Consider the following 16,856-nt stretch of genomic DNA (forward strand, 5'->3'; position numbering starts at 1 on the left):
AGCACATTGTACCCCTTGATTGCACTAATGTACACAGCTATGAGTTAACAATAAAAAATAAAAAAATTATAAAGTCTCCAGAAGAAGGCTCCAGTCTACACCTTGATTTCAGCATTTCTAACTTCCAGAAACAGACATAATAAATAAATCTATGATATTTTTAAGCCATTTATAAAAAAAATTAGTGAATTCCTTCTTAATCTCATCTTTGACCCAGCTATTATTCAGCCTAAGATTAGTTTCTGTGACTTTCTTTGAGTATTAAGATTCCTGTTATTCAACTTTTATTTCATGATGGTCCAAGAGGATCCAAGCAATGATTTCCATTCTTTTAAATTTGCTGATGTTAGACTTGTGTCCTAAGATATGATCAATTTTGAGAAGAACATATATTCAGTTTTATTGGGATGAAATATTCTTTTTTTTTTTTTTATTGTTGGGGATTCATTGAGGGTACAATAAGCCAGGTTACACTGATTGCAATTGTTAGGTAAAGTCCCTGTTGCAATCATGAAATATTCTATAGAGGTCTGTTAAGTCCACTTGTTCTTGGGTCAGATTTAAGTCTAATATGTCTTTTTAGTTTCTTCTTGGAGGATCTATCGAAAACTGTCAAAAGGTGTTAAAATCTCCAACTATTATAGTGCAAGAAGATAACAAATTCTTCATACCTTTTAGGGTTTGCTTTATAAATTGAGAAGCATTCTGGTAGGGTGCATAAATGTTAATTATCGAGATCTCTTCATGTTGGGTGTTTCTCTTAACAAATATGTAGTGACCATCCTTATCTTTCTTTGGTTTAAAGCCAATTGTATCTGCAACTAAAATTGCAACCCCTGCTTTTTTCTGATTTCCATTTCCCTGTATTTTAGATGTCCATCCCTTCACCCTCCATCTATTTTTATCCTTTAAGGTAAGGTGAGATTCTTGTATGCAGCAGATATCTGGTCTGAGTTTATGTATCCAGTCAACCATCCTATGCCTCTTTAGAGGACAATTTAAACCATTCACATTAATTGAGAGAATGAATTGATAAGCATGGTAATGTTTTGGGTATGATGTTTTTCGAATGTCCAGTGGATATTTTTAATCTTTCACCACTGTGGAAGTTGGGTTTTGTTCAATAATTTCTGAGTGAGTTCACTTTAGTGGTAAAGCATTGTGCTGGTCACATTGTGGAGGATGGCTCTGAGAATATCCTGAACAGCTGGCTTAGTTGCAGCAAATTTCTTCAACATGTCTATGTCAATTAAAGTATTGATTTCTCCATTACAAATGAAACTCAGTGTAGCTGGATACAGGATTCTGGGATGTAAGTTTTTTTGTTTTAGGAGATTGAAGGTCGATGACCATCCTCTTCTGGCTCAAAAGGTTTCAGCTGAGAGATCTGCAGTCATTCTGATATTTCTCCCTTTGCAGGTAATGCTTCTCTTACATCTGACTGCTTGCAGAATTTTCTCCTTCATATTAACTTTGGCCAAGTATGTGTCTAGGAGATGCTTTATTTAGATTGAGTCTTGCTGGGGTTCTGAAACTGTCTACTATCTGAATTTCTCTATCTCTCGTAATGCTTGGGAAATTCTCCTCCATAATCTCTTGGAGAACAGCATCTGTACCTTTAGGACTATCCTCTTTTCCTTTGGGAATTCCTATAAGATGAATGTTTGATCTTTTGGAGTGGCCCAACAACTCTCTCAGGGCGTGATCAGTTTTTGCTCTAGGAATATTCAAAAGCTTTGTCTTCAATTTCAGAGATCCTTTCTTCTGCCTGGTCAACTCTATTAGTGAGGGATTCTACTGTATTTTGGAGCTCCTTGAATAACTTTTTCATTTCATTGAGCTCTGCTATCTCTTTTCTCGTTACGTCCATATCCTTGGTGATTATGTCTTTGAATTCATTAATTTCTTTCTTTCTTTCTTTCTTTTTTTTTTTTTTTTTGTAGAGACAGAGCCTTACTTTATCACCTTTGGTAGAGTGCTGTGGCTACACACAGCTCACAGCAACCTCCAACTCCTGGGCTTAGGCGATTTTCTTGCCTCAGCCTCCCGAGTAGCTGGAACTACAGGAGCCTGCCACAACACCCAGTTATTTTTTTGTTGCAGTTTGGCGGGGGCCAGGTTTGAACCCACCACCCTCAGTATATGGGACCAGCACCCCACCCACTGAGCCACAGGCGCCACCCAGCATTCATTAATTTCTTGAGACAACTTTAAAACTACTCTTTGGATTTCAATTTCTAACTTTTCTTCCATTCTACTCATCTTATTTGCCATCCATATTTTGAATTCTATTCCTGACATTTCAGCCATTTGTCTATGCATGGCATCTTCAGTTGTATCTCTTTTGTCATTCCTTGACGTGGGAGGTTCATCTACTCTGGTTATTCATGTTGCCAGAGTTCTTCCATTGGTTCCACCCCATGTTTATTTTCCACTATTTGGTTGTTAGAACTGGTAAGGTGAGATTGAATTGGGGTTCTCAGGCAGTAGAGTTAATCAGCCCTTTACCAAAGTGCTAGGCTTTCTAATTGTGGCTTATCCCCTGCAACCTTAGAAAGGCCCCTTTCAGAGTTTTGGCAGGAGACTCTGGGGATACTTGGAGAGACAGAGCAAGCTGACTCTGTTTTGAAATTAGCCAACCTCTACCCTATCCTAAGAAGTCACAGTATTAGGTTTAAATCTCAGCTGTGGAGAGATACAGAGAGCTGTGGTACCCCGCCCCCACCATTCAGTTCTTTTCCGTTATAGAACTTTGAAGGTCAACCTCAGAGTGTCCTCTGGGTGCCCAGTCCCCTCTGGTGAGCCACCAATTGCCCGTCAAAGTCCCAACTGAGCGTCAATACCCCTGTCCCCTGCCCACAGGGCTCAGTTTACACTGGTCAAACTGGGCATTCACACCTCTGCTTGCCAGCTGACCCAGGAGTCCATGCCACCACCCTCCAGACTCAGTCCACACTGGTGTCCATTTCTCTGCCTGCTGGCTCAGTTGGAGCCAGGGGACCACACCCACGCCTGTCTCAATCCACACCTGGCAAGTCTCTGTTTGCTGGCTCAGTTGGAGCCGGGGACCTGCCCGCTGGTCTCAGTCCACACCCAATAAGGCTCTGCTCACTGGCCCATTTGATGCTGGGGACCATGTCCCCACCCATCAAACTCAGTCCATACTGAGCAACCACTCTCCTGCTTGTGGGCACCAGTTAGAGCCAGGGCTTCTGCACCCCGTCCTGCCAGATACAGCCCAAACCAAGGGTCAACACCACCACCACTGGCCAGACACAGTCATAACCAGGGAACTGCTCCTCCTCCTGCAGAGTGTCCCTTTCTTCCCACACCCTCTTTCTTCCCCCACTAGTCATAGATTCCATCCTGATGTTTGGCATTCCACACCATGCCCAGATCTCTCAGGAAAAGACCAAATACTCTGGGCTCTGCAGGGGGCAGAACTTCAGACCACCATGCAAGGGGGGTGGGAGGGTAGACTGGGAGTTTGGAATTGCGGGGGAAATATATGTTCAATTTTATCCCAGGGGGGTTGTGTCTAGGTCTCTCTTGTGTCTAGGTTCACAAGTGGGACCTCTCTGGAGAAAGAGACCCAGTGTTTAGTGGCTCTCTCCAGTGAGGTAAAATGAGAGGTCTTTTGTTCCCTGCTCGGACCTCCTGCTTGGGGGAGGGGTCTCCTGTCCTCTAGAAGATATGCTTTATACCTATAATTTGTTTTCTTGAATGCTACTCCTTGGAGTCACAGCTTGCCGAACTTCTTTCTTTGTTCAGCTCCCCACCTTTAGTTTCATACAGTCCAGTTTTTCTCCCTCTGCTCAAGAGCCTCTGCTGAGGGTTGATACTAGTCGGCCATCTTCCCAGAATTCCTTGATAGTCTTAATTTTTATGTACAGGACTACGGTCCATGTCGAGTTAATGTTTGTACATGGTATGAAGTAGCAATTGTGGTTCATTTTTTAAAATGCACTTACCCAGTTCCAGCATCACTCTTTGGAAAAAAAAACAACATAACTTTTTCTTTTCCTGGACTGAATTGCCTTTTGTCTTTGTCCAGGTTTGCTGAATCTTGTATGTATGGATCTATTTCTGGACTCTGTATTCGTTTCATTCACCTAGTTCTGTGCAAGTGCTATACTGTCTTGCTTACTGCAGTCTTACAATAAGTCTTTAAACTAGATAATGTTAATCCTAACATTTTGGGAGCAGCTAATTCATTTCCTTTTTGTTCCCACATATAGAAAAAAAAAGAATGGGTCAAAGTATGAAAAACCTGAATTTTTCAAATTCTGGCTTTTCACCTAACTTGCTATGGAACCTTTAAGAAGAAATCAGAAGAAATCTTACAGAGAAAAATGGAAGTAATAACTGATTTCCTCCTCCTATTGATCATACACATATGACTGGCTTCTGGTCCTGTCTCTCAAGCATGGCCCCCCCTCAATGTTAGATTTCTTAACACCGGCCTTACTTAGGCTTTTCAAGTCATGACTTAATGCTGAAAGCTGGAACTTGCTTCCTTGCCCATACTTAGCGTCATCTGGGTCAAATTCCCGACAACCATAGGTTTGTCAAGATTCATTTTCAAGAAAAACTATCTTAAAACAAAGAAGTTCCTTGCTCGGCACATGTGGCTCAAGCGGCTAAGGTGCCAGCCACATACACCTGAGCTGATGGGTTCGAATCCAGCCCGGGCCTGCCAAACAACAATGACGGTTGCAACCAAAAAATAGCCAGGCGTTGTGGTGGGCACCTGTAGTCCCAACTACTTGGGAGGTGGAGACAGGAGACTCACTTGAGCCCAGGAGTTGGAGGTTGCTGTGAGCTGTGATGCCACAGCACTCTACCCAGGGCGACAACTTGAGGCTCTGTCTCAAAAACAACAACAACAAAGAAGTTCTACTTCTAGAAGACTGAGAACTAAAGGCTAATTGTATCTTATAATTGAGTTATTCTCTATCTCCTCATAAATACCAACAGAAAGAAGACCTTCCTAGGATACAAGTTTATTTTCTCTCTCGCAGTGCCTTGTTCATTGGGAGGGTTACAGAGCTCCTTGAAAGCAATGAGTCTTAGAGATTTCATAGGCCAAGTAACTCACCGCCTAGAACACAGAGGTGTTCAGTGCTATATGCTGAACAAAGGAACACAAGCAGTAAGGCAGTCTAGGGTCACCATACTGAACACGCGCGCGCACACACACACACACACACACACACTGATTAGATTGATGCCTGAGTGAAGCCATTCAGAGCATGAGTGGTAACAAAACTGTGGACTCCTCAGGTCTGTCATCCCACCAGATGCTATGCAGTGTCCTTCCTAGGGATGTACCTCTGGAGGCAATGTTTCTACTGTTAGGTCCCTACCATCTTCCCATCCACCTTCTCTCTTGCTCACTCGTGTCTCCTGGCCTGTGTGCTGTTTCCTCTGCCTAAAATGCATTTCCATCCACTATTTTGCCTCATTATTTGGGGCTCGACTTCAAAGTTACTTCTGGGAAGCTGTGTATGGTCCCCCAGGCCTACTCTTCTTAGGTGCTTCCACAGCATCCTAAGTTCATGCACCAGAGCCTTTCTCACACTATCTTGGGTGGCCTGCTCCTAGACTGTCATTCCTATTCTCTAGAAGTTTTGTGAGGACAGGGACCATGTGTATCTTGTTCAGCACTGTACTGCCAATGAAAAAGAAAATCATAATAGCACTTAACGCATGGCTTGTTGCAAAGATTAAATGAATTAATGCACATGAAAGTCTTAGAACAGTATCTAGCTCAGAATAAGTATGGAATAAATGTTAGTACTATTAACCATAGTAGCATCTGTTATACTGGACAAAAATAACTCGCATGAATAAAATAATTTTGCCAGTTTATCTCAGTTCTTCTGAAATCTACTATCTCTTCACTCACTAGCACCCATGATAACTAAATATGGTGATCCCTTTCTGTCTTTACCCAAATTACAAGTTCCACCACTGTCCTCCCACACTGAGGTTTGTAAACATCATCTCTACATCTTGACCACCAGTTTTGTTGCTTGTCACTAATTCTAAAAAACTGAAAAGTAGGGGCCAATCCTAATTCCTTCTACCACCATAGTTAGCTAATTTATCACAGTTTTTTAAACCATGCTTCAGTTTTCCTATCTATACAATGAAGTGGGAGGTGAAGGGTAATACTACTAATGGAAGGATTATCACAAGGATTAAATTATAACATAGGCAAAGAATGATAAGTACTTGGGAGTCAGCAGGAAAGTCTTTTAGTAAAAAATATCCTGTACATGAAAAGGGAAATAAAAGTAGGGGGGTTAGTCATGACCCAGGCAATAGGTGTCCAATCACTGCATGCAGCAAGGTAGACGCAGTGAGAACATAAAGCAGGTGCTCCATTCTGGAGACGACTTAGAGCATCAGGAGACCAAGAACAGCTGAACACGCAACACTGAGCAAACTTTACAGAGTCCCTATTACCCTGGGATATAATGGCTTATTAAGGAAAAAAGGTCTCTGCCCTCAATGACTTTACATTGTAGTGGTAGACATCAATTCATTAGAAAAGAGACCAACAAAAGAACCATAGACTGTGATGGCTACATTAAAAACAGACTATAGAAAGGAAATAATAGGGTAAGGTGATTTTTTAAATGGCATTTAAACACTGAATTTCTCTCCTATAAGATCAATTTAAAATTTGGTTTCCTATAAAATCAAATTTAAAATATAAAATAAAATAGTATATAATAATTTGATAGCAAATGTTACTGGGCATGCACTTAGCTATTTATCTGTATACATTTTTACCTACATAACAAGACTGACACAGAAATGAGGAAAAGCTGTTGAATAAAGCAAAGACTTAATCATGCAAATTGGTATTTTCTGCATAGAATTTTATGCCTAGAAGGAAACTTAGGATGTCTTATTGCCCCCTTCCCCACTTCTAAAGATGAGTAAACCTAAGTCTTGCAAAGGCTACTGGAATAAAGAGGTCTCATGAACAGTGAGTGGCAGAAGATGCTTCACCAACAATGAAGGGGCTTTTTAAAAAAAGATCAGTGCTAATATAAATATATATATATATTTTGAGACAGAAACTCACTATGTCACCCTTAGTAGAGTGCTGTGGAGTCACAGCTCACAGCAACCTCAAACTCTTGGGCTTAAGTGATTCTCTTGCCTCAGCCTCCCAAGTAACTGGGACTATAGGTGCCTGCCACAACGTCCGGCTAATTTTTTGTTGTTGTTGTTGTTGTTGCTGCAGTTGTCATTGTTGTTTAGCAGACCCGGGGTGGGTTTGAACCCATCTGCCTCAGTGTATGTGGCCGGACCCCTAACCACTGAACTACGGGCGCCAAGCCAATATAAATGTTTTAAATTACAAAATAGAGACAAATAGAGAAATGAGTTGTTTTAAAGAAAGAATTCTTTAAAAGGAATCTTTTAAAAGTATACTTCTATTATATATCAAGTTTTTTCCTACTATAATAAATATAGTTATACCTCTACTATGAAAAATGTATTTACCAGAGAATTTCTTTTTTTTTTTTTTTTTTTTTTAATTTGGCCGGGGCTGGGTTTGAACCCACCACCTCCGGCATATGGGACCGGCGCCCTACCCGCTGAGCCACAGGCGCCGCCCTTACCAGAGAATTTCAAAGCATATTGTATACTCTCAACATGGAGGCAGTGATGGTCACAGCATGGTAAGAACCTTATCAGAATAAAGTCAACTGACTCTCTAGTTTTAAAATTATTTTACCTGTCTTTGACATTTATATGATATACCATCTTTTCCCACTTTACATCTCTCTCTTATTTCATACCTAAACTCAACATGGTGGCTCCCCTTCCCTTACCCTAGTCACGCACATGTGGGACCCTCCCCCTCCAAAGCACACAAGTGCACATTCTCTCAGGAACACTCTTTTCCCCCCAAAGCCAAATTTCATTCCCTTCGGTTCACACATTCTTCTTTCAAAGCCTGTTCAGAAGCCTACATCAAAATATCTGCCCACCCGTTCTTTAGGAACTCTCTTGGGTTTCCAACACAAGAGAGCAACATTCTTTTTCTTTTAGAGATAGGGGTCTCCTTCTGTCAGCTGGGCAGTGGTATAATCACATAATAGTTCACTGTGCCCTTGAATTTCTAGAACTACAGGCCTGCGCCACCATGCCTGGCTAATTTAATTTTTGGTAGAAATGGGATCTCGCTATGTTGCCCAGCCTGGTCTTGAACAACTCCTGGCCTGAAGCAATCCTCCCATCTTGGCCTCCCAAAGTGCTGGGAATGCATTTGTGAGCCACTGTGCCCCACTATATGTGATATTCTTATAGGAAAACAGCAGTTAACAGGTTGGAGCACCTTCACTAGACTGACGGGTGTGATGAGGGTGGACACATTAGTATCAGCAGCCTTGAGAACTAATTTCCATGAGAACCTCTAAGTCTAAGCCTTAGTTTTTCTAATTTGCAAAGTAAGAGTCACAGACACCATACACTGGGAGTGGTATAAATTCAATACAAGAAACCAGGAGGGTTTAAAGTGTTTGGAACTGACAAATGACTTCATGTAATAGTAGCAAAACCAGGACAGATGATCAAAAATTACCTAGACCACAATGATACTACAAAAGATACTACCACACTTGCAATTGGTTCTGGCCTGTCGTGCTGCTGGCTCAGCGCAAAGTGGCTCTTCTTTCATACAACCTGAAGCACTCAACAGATTGCTCAGACAGTCCCTCCCGCTATACTTACACACAAGGCTATCAAATTGCTCAGGAGACACAGTACAGTCTGTGTTCCTGAGACAGTAACAGCAGGCCTACCCAAATCTTCTTTATCATTCAGAGAATACCTTAGGGGATTCCACTCACTGTTTAAAAAGAAAATCATCACCAAGAAAAGAGACTAGAGTGAAAATTAGTTTGCTTTCTAAATGAATAAATGATGAACCAGACACAAAGCTTTATAAAGTAACCAGGTTCAGTTAGTTGTTATAGAACAACTGTAACAATTAAAAACAGACTTCAGATTTTATATTTTAATTAAGTTGCTAAGTTAGCTTGTAAGAAATTTAATATAAAGTACTTTTGGACTATTAAATCAGGAACATTATCAGCAACTGAGCTCAAATGTTACGATACTAAGATTCTACTCTAATTTATATACACAAACGCATATACATATATACAGACATAAGGTAGCATGAAAATCACTAATAATCCGATTGTTCATTTCATTGAATCAGAGGCTATCATTAACATAGGAGAACTTCTGTAAGTTGATCACCCGAGGGACTATAACAAACTGGTCAATATACAGAGGTGGTCAACATAAGGAATTAGGCCTAGTGTACTGATATGTACATGTGGTGCATGTCTGCTCTATAAAATCAAGTCAACTTAAGGAGGTGGTGGTCTATGTAGGGAAGTGGTAAATTATGGAGGTTCTACTCTGTTTTGAAAATTCTACTTGGTACATGCTGATACATAGTATAAAAACTCTTAAGATATATAAATTATTTTGGTATATTGGAAAAATACCAAATTAATGTATAATATTTTATTAGTAGTGTGAATTTAGTACTCTTGAGAAAAGGTTAAAATTACTAATATACACACATGACTATTTAATAATGTGTGAAAATTGTGTAGCATTTCAAAAAACCTTCGTACATTGCAGAGGAAAAAGAAACCTATTTGGACCCTGTAAGACTTCACTCCTGAAACCTTATTGTTGACAGGCAATTTATGCGGCATAAATCTGTAACTACATGGTACAGATGCTTTAAGTTTCAGGATTTCCACATATTTCACTAGTTGCCTTACCAGGATACCCTACTAAGTGAATGTTTACGTGTAAATTTAAGGAAGGGCAAGAGCCCTTGAGGGTCTCATCTACACCCCCAACAGAAGTTCTCGTATTTACTAGAATACAGAAATACACAGTACAGAAATGCAGAAATATTTTGGCCAAAATGTTTCAAACAGCCAGAGATGATTTCAAAACTGACTTCTTCGCTACTAAAAAACAATAGAAAAGTCAGCTGGGAGTTCTGGTGGGCACCTGTAGCCCCAGCAGAAGCTGGGACAGGAGAATCACTTGAGCCCAATAGTTTGAGGTTGCTGTGAGCTATGCTGATGCCACTGCACTCAAGCCTAGGGCAACAGAGTAGACTTTGCCTCAAAAAGAAAGAAAAAGAAGAGTTGAGGAGGAGGGAGCGCTTGGAGTGGGGGGTGGGTTGGCCTGGCGTGCACTCGCACCTCGGCAACGCTATTGCGCGTGGAACGGCTGCTTCTGGTAGACTTGCCCAGAAGAAAAGATGTTTGGTTTTCACAAGCCAAAGATGTACCGAAGTATAGAGGGCTGCTGTATTTGCAGAGCTAAGTCTTCCAGTTCTCGATTCACTGACAGTAAACGCTATGAAAAGGACTTCCAGAGCTGTTTTGGGTTGCATGAAACTCGTTCAGGGGACATCTGCAATGCCTGTGTCCTGCTTGTGAAAAGATGGAAGAAGTTGCCAGCAGGATCAAAAAAAATTGGAATCATGTGGTAGATGCAAGGGCAGGACCCAGTCTAAAGACCACATTGAAACCAAAGAAAGTGAAAACTCTGTCTGGGAACAGGATAAAAAGTAACCAGATCAATAAACTGGAGAAGGAGAAGGAATTTAAACGTCGTAATTCTGATGTTCACAGTACCACCTCAAGTGCCTCCCAGCTCAATCTCCTTGTTACAGTAACCAGTCAGATGATGGTTCAGATACAGAGATGGCTTCTGGTTCTAATAGAACACCGGTTTTTTCCTTTTTAGATCTCACATACTGGAAAAGACAGAAAATGTGTTGTGGGATTATCTATAAAGGCCGTTTTGGGGAAGTCCTCATCGATAGAAAGCTGCTGCTGAGAAGCCGGAGGAGCAGGGCCCAGAGCCTCTGCCCATCTCCACTCAGGAGTGGTGACTGAGGTTCTCATGTAGAAGGGGAGCAAAAATGATTTAAATTTTGAAAAGACCACAAAGCAACAAACTGACCCTCCTATTTTTAACTTGGATACCTGCTATTCTGCCAAAAGACAACTTTTAGAATAGTTTAGAGTGGGCTATTTTTCCCCCCAGTTCCACAAACTCTGAAGCCAGTATCTAGGTGACTAAAAAAGAATTGTACATAATATTTAAGATGCTGAGTATTTCATAGGAAAGCTGAATGCTGCTGTAAAGTGCTCTTTAAGTCTTCTTTTTTTTAATCCCCTGTAATGAATGAAACTAAGGGGAATTTCAGGGGACAGAGATGGGATTTGTTGTATGATAAACAGTATGTAGTTTTAGTCTTTCTCTATTGAGAAGCAGTGGTTGGGGCATTTTTAAAGATGGCTGGCTATACTTGTTTTCCCTCATGATAATAATTTTGTCATATTACAGTAACATAGACTTGCCCCTAGAGGTAATTGTTAATAATTTTGAATATTAAGGTCTTGCCAAGGTTGTGACAATTCAAACCTGTACTACTGATTATTAAGCAGGACAGACTGAGCTTTCTGTTACAAATACCTTGAAGGAAAATATACAGAGAGGTAACTGTGTATTTTGCATCCTGTGCCACCTCCCTTCATATTAATATTTGAGAAAGATTTTAATTTATGGGGCGGTGCCTGTGTCTCAAAGGAGTAGGGCGCCGGCCCCATACACCGGAGGTGGTGAGTTCAAACCTGCCCTGGCCAAAAAAAAGAAAAAACTGCAAAAAAGAAAAAAAAAGATTTTTATTTATGTGGAATTTCTAAAGCAGAGTGAAAGCTCTTCTTAAGGAAATGACAAGTCTTTAAGAGAGGTGAGACCCCATATGAATAGTACCAAAGTGTTACCACATGGTAGACAGCATGAAAAATGTTTAACTATCTGAAAAATAAAATGTTTAAGTCTTCAGATGGCACAAAACAAAGGTTAATGCTTTGGGGGGCATATTTCTTAGAGGGCTTGCTGAGTATGTAAATAATTGACTTTTGTTTGTGTTAAATGACTGTTTGATGACTTCATTGAAAATCTGCACAATTCAGTTTTAGCTCTGGATTACTTCAGTTGACCTTTGTGAGGGTTTTATCTGTGTAGAGTGGATGTTTAACTTCTTTTAACCTGTTAGGGTTTTTATTATTATTATTTTTTTCACTGTATATTTAAAGTAAAATTTACTAAAAGAAAAGAGGTGTGTGTTAGTGGTAAGTGGGTTGGTTTTGGTTTGGCTTCTTTTAGTCAAGCTTTTTGGACATTGAGATACCGTGCTTGGAGTTCTTCAGTTCTAAAATCCTCATTCAAAGCCTCTCACTTGAACCCAAACCAGAGTGTTCTTATTGCCTCTTTTCTGAAAGTTCAGGAGAAAAATATTACCAGTTCAGACTTTTCATGAGGGAGGAGTATTTGCTTGCCTTATAATGACATGATTAGTTTTTATTTTTTGAACTGGATTTTAAAAATTGGGTAGTATAACAATAAGGAGTGAGCCACTTTTTATGGGCACCCTATAGTTTTGTAGTTCTTAATCTAAACATTTAGAAAATGTTGGAAAAAGCCTACATGTTATAAGCCACCATATGCACAGACCACACAGTTAGTTGGGCCGGCTCTCATGGCCTTTGAGGTGAATTACAGGAGTCCAGCCATGATCATCCTCCTGAGTTATTTTGAAATGGTTTTTTTTTTTTGTACATTTTGGCTACAGTATTGGTGGTAGAATATACTATGACATGGATCATCTCCACTTCTGTATTTATTTGTTACTAGACCTCAACCACAGTCTTCTGTTTTCCCTTCCACCTCTCTTTGCCTGTAGGATGTACTGTATGTAGTCGTGCACTTTGTATTAATATATTAGAAATCTACAGATCTGTTTTGTACTTTTTATACTGTTGGATACTTATAATCAAAACTTTTACTAGGGTATTGAATAAATTTAGTCTTATTAGAAAATAAAAAAAAAGAAAGAAAAAGAAGAGAAGAAAACAAAACAGACTTCTTTTCAATCAAAAAAAAAATCCTTAAAGTTGTGGGGAAGCACAGAAACATAGAAATTATTTCAGTTTAACAAACATTTCTAGAGGTTTCTATGTGCCATATACTACATTAAGAGTGACTAAAGATGGCTTAGAACAGTCACTAACCTCATGAAGCACCTGGTCTGGCTGCATAAACAGCATCACAAAGATGTAAGCAAATGGCCACCAGGGAGTGTGATGAGCTTGCAGATGTAGAAGCAGTAGAAGGGAATAAGAGTACTTCACAAGGAGGTAACGTAGGAGCAGGGTTTTGATGGATAAATAGGAGTTCACCAAGCAGATAAGGAGAGAAGTAGAATTCCAGGCAAAAAGAACACACCGTATAAGGGTAAGGACAAACAACAGCCTGACATACTCATAGAAGCCAATTTTTATGAGGTAGTGTAAAATGCAAAGAAGGCAGTATCAACAAGAAATATAAAAACACGAGGAGATGACAGACAATGAAGGGCCTCGAGCACAGTGCAGTGGTGTTTTAACTGCACTCTGTAGGTGATGGGGGTCTCGTCAGTCAGGGGCAGTATGGTGATGCTGAACTCCCAGGTGTCGAGGTGTCACTCAGGAGAACTAGCCAGACTGAAAGTAATGATCCCCACAGAACAGGCCTGGGAGAGGTCAAGTGACATTCAGGGGAGGTGAAAAAAATCACTTCACTCTTGAGGAGCACTGGACAAAAAGCTCCTGACAGGCTAGTGGGAGGGGCAGAAGGACAAGCTAGGAGTGGGAAGTGCTGAGTGAGAGTGCATAGGGGACAAAGGAGGCGGGGTGTGCCCTGAATCCCTGCAACCCTCTGCAGAAAACAATCGTGCACTGGCTGGGCACCCAGGCCAGTGAGGGTCTGCCTGTGAGGCCTGCCAGGCAGAGTGGTGTAACACACAACACACGGGATTTAGGCCTGGAGACATAGGTTCCACTACAAAAATCATCCATCAACAAAGAGGAAGAAACCTGTTGGAGAGGCTCTCAGTGATGAAGGGAAAGACTGGGAGGCTAATGTCATGAGCTAGGTGGCACAGGTGGGTCTGAGCCCCCGGAAAAATGACTGAACTCAGTTCATATAAGAAAGGGAAGAATCCAGGAAGGATGATAAAGTGGGAGAATCAAAGGAATAGAAGATCAGTTTAGGCAGTAGTGTGGGAAAGAGCCAGAAGGCAGGAAGTGGAGTTAGGAAGCAGGGAACCAAAGCCCTCAAGTTCCAAGGGGAAATGACTGCAGCTTATCACAAAGACAAGGCACATTCAGTAGACAAGTGGAGAGGAGGCAAGGATGCAAAGCTACAGTTTCTTCACCTATGGAATCACTCCCCATGACGGCAGATGTTAATGACAATGTGTTTAAGAATGACAGAAGTGACAGTGTGAGCTTCAGAGGAAGAAGGCTGTTTGTCTAAGTATGAAGGCCAATTCTGGGGAGGCGGAGAGGTGAGAGAGATGTTCCCAACCCCACCACAGTCCACAGACAGGGAGACGTGGGGGGAGAAAGCAGCCCTTACTAGGGAGCAGAAAGAAGCACTGCCTTTGTGGGGGGCTGTTCTCAGAAGAGACTTGAGAAGTGACCCTGGGGTTTCCAGCTTGCACATGGCCTGTTGTAATGAGCTCATTCTCAAAATGGAGCACAGTTTCTAGACAAAAGACTGGGAAAGGTTGAGAGGAAGATCCGAAGAGTAGAAACAGAGCAGAAGGAGATGAGAAAATGGTGAGATTAGCACTAGAAAGACCTAATGTTAGGGTGGTGACAGGGTGAGACATGTGGCTGGAACCCTGATTGGCTCAAGGCCCCCACCCACTGGCCTAGCCCCTTTCTGTAGGCACTGCCACACGGCAATTTTATACCACCTGTGAGCTTTTTATTTAAACAAACTTTGATAAGGTTTAAACCTCTTTTTGAAAATGTGTTTGCTTTAGGCAAAGCAGTTTTAATCAACAGCAAAAATATTTTTTAGTTCAATGAAGGAGAAAAGTAAAGATACTAATATTATTCTTTAAGCACAGAATAGTAAAGATACTAATATTATTCTTTAAGTGCAGAAATCATTTGCAATGTCAGTATTGGAAGGATTTTAAGAGTTCATTTAATTTCCTCTGTTAACCCCACAGGACTGTACTTACCACTTAAAACTAACACTCCAGGGAAAGCAATAGTAATCTTAACAAGCTGGAGAAGGTAATAACAACCTTAAAAAGTAATCTTCCCACTATTTGATAGACTTCAGTTGAGGATGTGCTTTTGGATGTCCACTCTGAAGCTTTTTGTCAGATCCTATTGCCTCAGGTACTGTCCAAGAACAGCTAGTCCAGGATCTGCAGATAGACAGATACTAGTCCTCGAATAGTTCCCCCTTTTCTAGTCTGTTTCCTCTTGGCACAGCCTTTCATTGTCCAACCATAAGATGACAGGCTGTAAGCAGCGCCTTAGCTAGAGCACAGAAGATGCTCAGTGCTCTCACTCATACACATACAGAAGGGTTACTGAAGGGTGATTTTATTAAGGGTGATCTGGCTAAGACATCCATGCCCTACTTATTACCAGAGCTAAATAAGTCTATTTTGACAACTTGTTTTTCCTTCTTTGCTTACACATCCAGCATGTGTTTATCCCAAACTATAGTTCACGGTTAAGTTTTAGCCTGCTGCTTCAGATGAGCGCAGTACTGGAGTCATGAAAGAAATGATAGTGTGACAGTTAATTGTAGTTATCAACTTGACTGAATTAAAGAATACTTTAAGAACTGGTAAAGCAACCAGTGTATGGTGCCCCATGATCGTATTAATGTACACAGCTATGATTTAATAATAAAAAAAGGAAAAAACTGTATAATTATGTATAATTATAATAAAATATAGCAATAACAAAAGATGAACACGAGACATATTGAGCACCTCTTATAACTGCCTAAGTCAAACATGACTTGAGTATTACAAATTTAATAGTTCTTTCCTTTTTGAAAATATGTATACTTTTTTTGGCAAAAAAAGAACTGGTAAAGCATTACTTTTGGATGCATCTGTGAATGTGTTTTAGAGGAGATGGGCTTAAGAGTCTGAGTGGACTGGTGACAATGGTCCTCTCCAATAGGAGCAAACGCCATCCAACTGGCTGGGCCACGAGAATAGTAACAGGCAAAGAGAAGGGGTCTCTCTCCTGGAGCTGGTATCACTCTTCTCCTGCCTTGGATATCAGAACTCAGGCTGCCCAGTCTCTGGGCTCCAGGACTTAACACTAGCACTCCCAAGTTTCTCAGGCCTCTAGAGTTGGCTTGAGCTACACTGGAAGAGCCTGCAGCTCCAGCCTGTACATAGCCTGTCATGGGACTTCTCAGCCTCCAGAATCACATGAGTCAGTTCCCCTAATAAATCACCTGTCATATATCTATATATATATCCAATCAGTTCTGCCTCCCTGGAGGACCATGACTAATGCAGATACCCATTACCTACCAGGTACTAGCACTTTGTGCCATATGTTACACTGTTTTGTAAGATCTCATTGAATCTCCACAACTATTTGTGTAATACATTATTTTATTTAATAATAATTAAAACAGCTAAAATACAATTTTCTGAATATTAATTCCAATATCCCCTATTAAATCTTTAATGAAATCCACTCTAAAATAGTTAAACAATCAGACTGAGTGTCACCTCCTTTCTAAGCCCTTGTCCCTTCCTGGCAGAGGTATAACATGTTTCTGAATGGACAGAAAAGAATGCTAGTCACATGGGAACCGACTGAACCAGTTCAGCAGCACTTAGTGCCCAATTGTAAGGAAGCTGTATGAAAATGTTGTTAAAATAGTTTACATTGTTGATG

At 40.8% G+C, this 16,856-nt stretch overlaps 1 protein-coding gene and 1 pseudogene across 3 annotated transcripts in view; one reads left to right on the forward strand and one right to left on the reverse strand.

Annotated features, from left to right (window-relative positions):
• The window catches only part of SPIRE1 (spire type actin nucleation factor 1), a 205,130-nt gene that overhangs the window by 82,946 nt on the left and 105,328 nt on the right, over positions 1 to 16,856 (reverse strand). The window lies entirely within an intron of this gene.
• LOC128571997 (SIN3-HDAC complex-associated factor-like) lies at positions 10,316 to 11,625 on the forward strand (annotated as a pseudogene). Its single transcript, XR_008376012.1, has one exon. The product of XR_008376012.1 is annotated as an SIN3-HDAC complex-associated factor-like (transcript).

Source organism: Nycticebus coucang, chromosome 19 (genome assembly GCF_027406575.1).
Source record: "Nycticebus coucang isolate mNycCou1 chromosome 19, mNycCou1.pri, whole genome shotgun sequence".
NCBI lineage: Eukaryota > Metazoa > Chordata > Mammalia > Primates > Lorisidae > Nycticebus > Nycticebus coucang.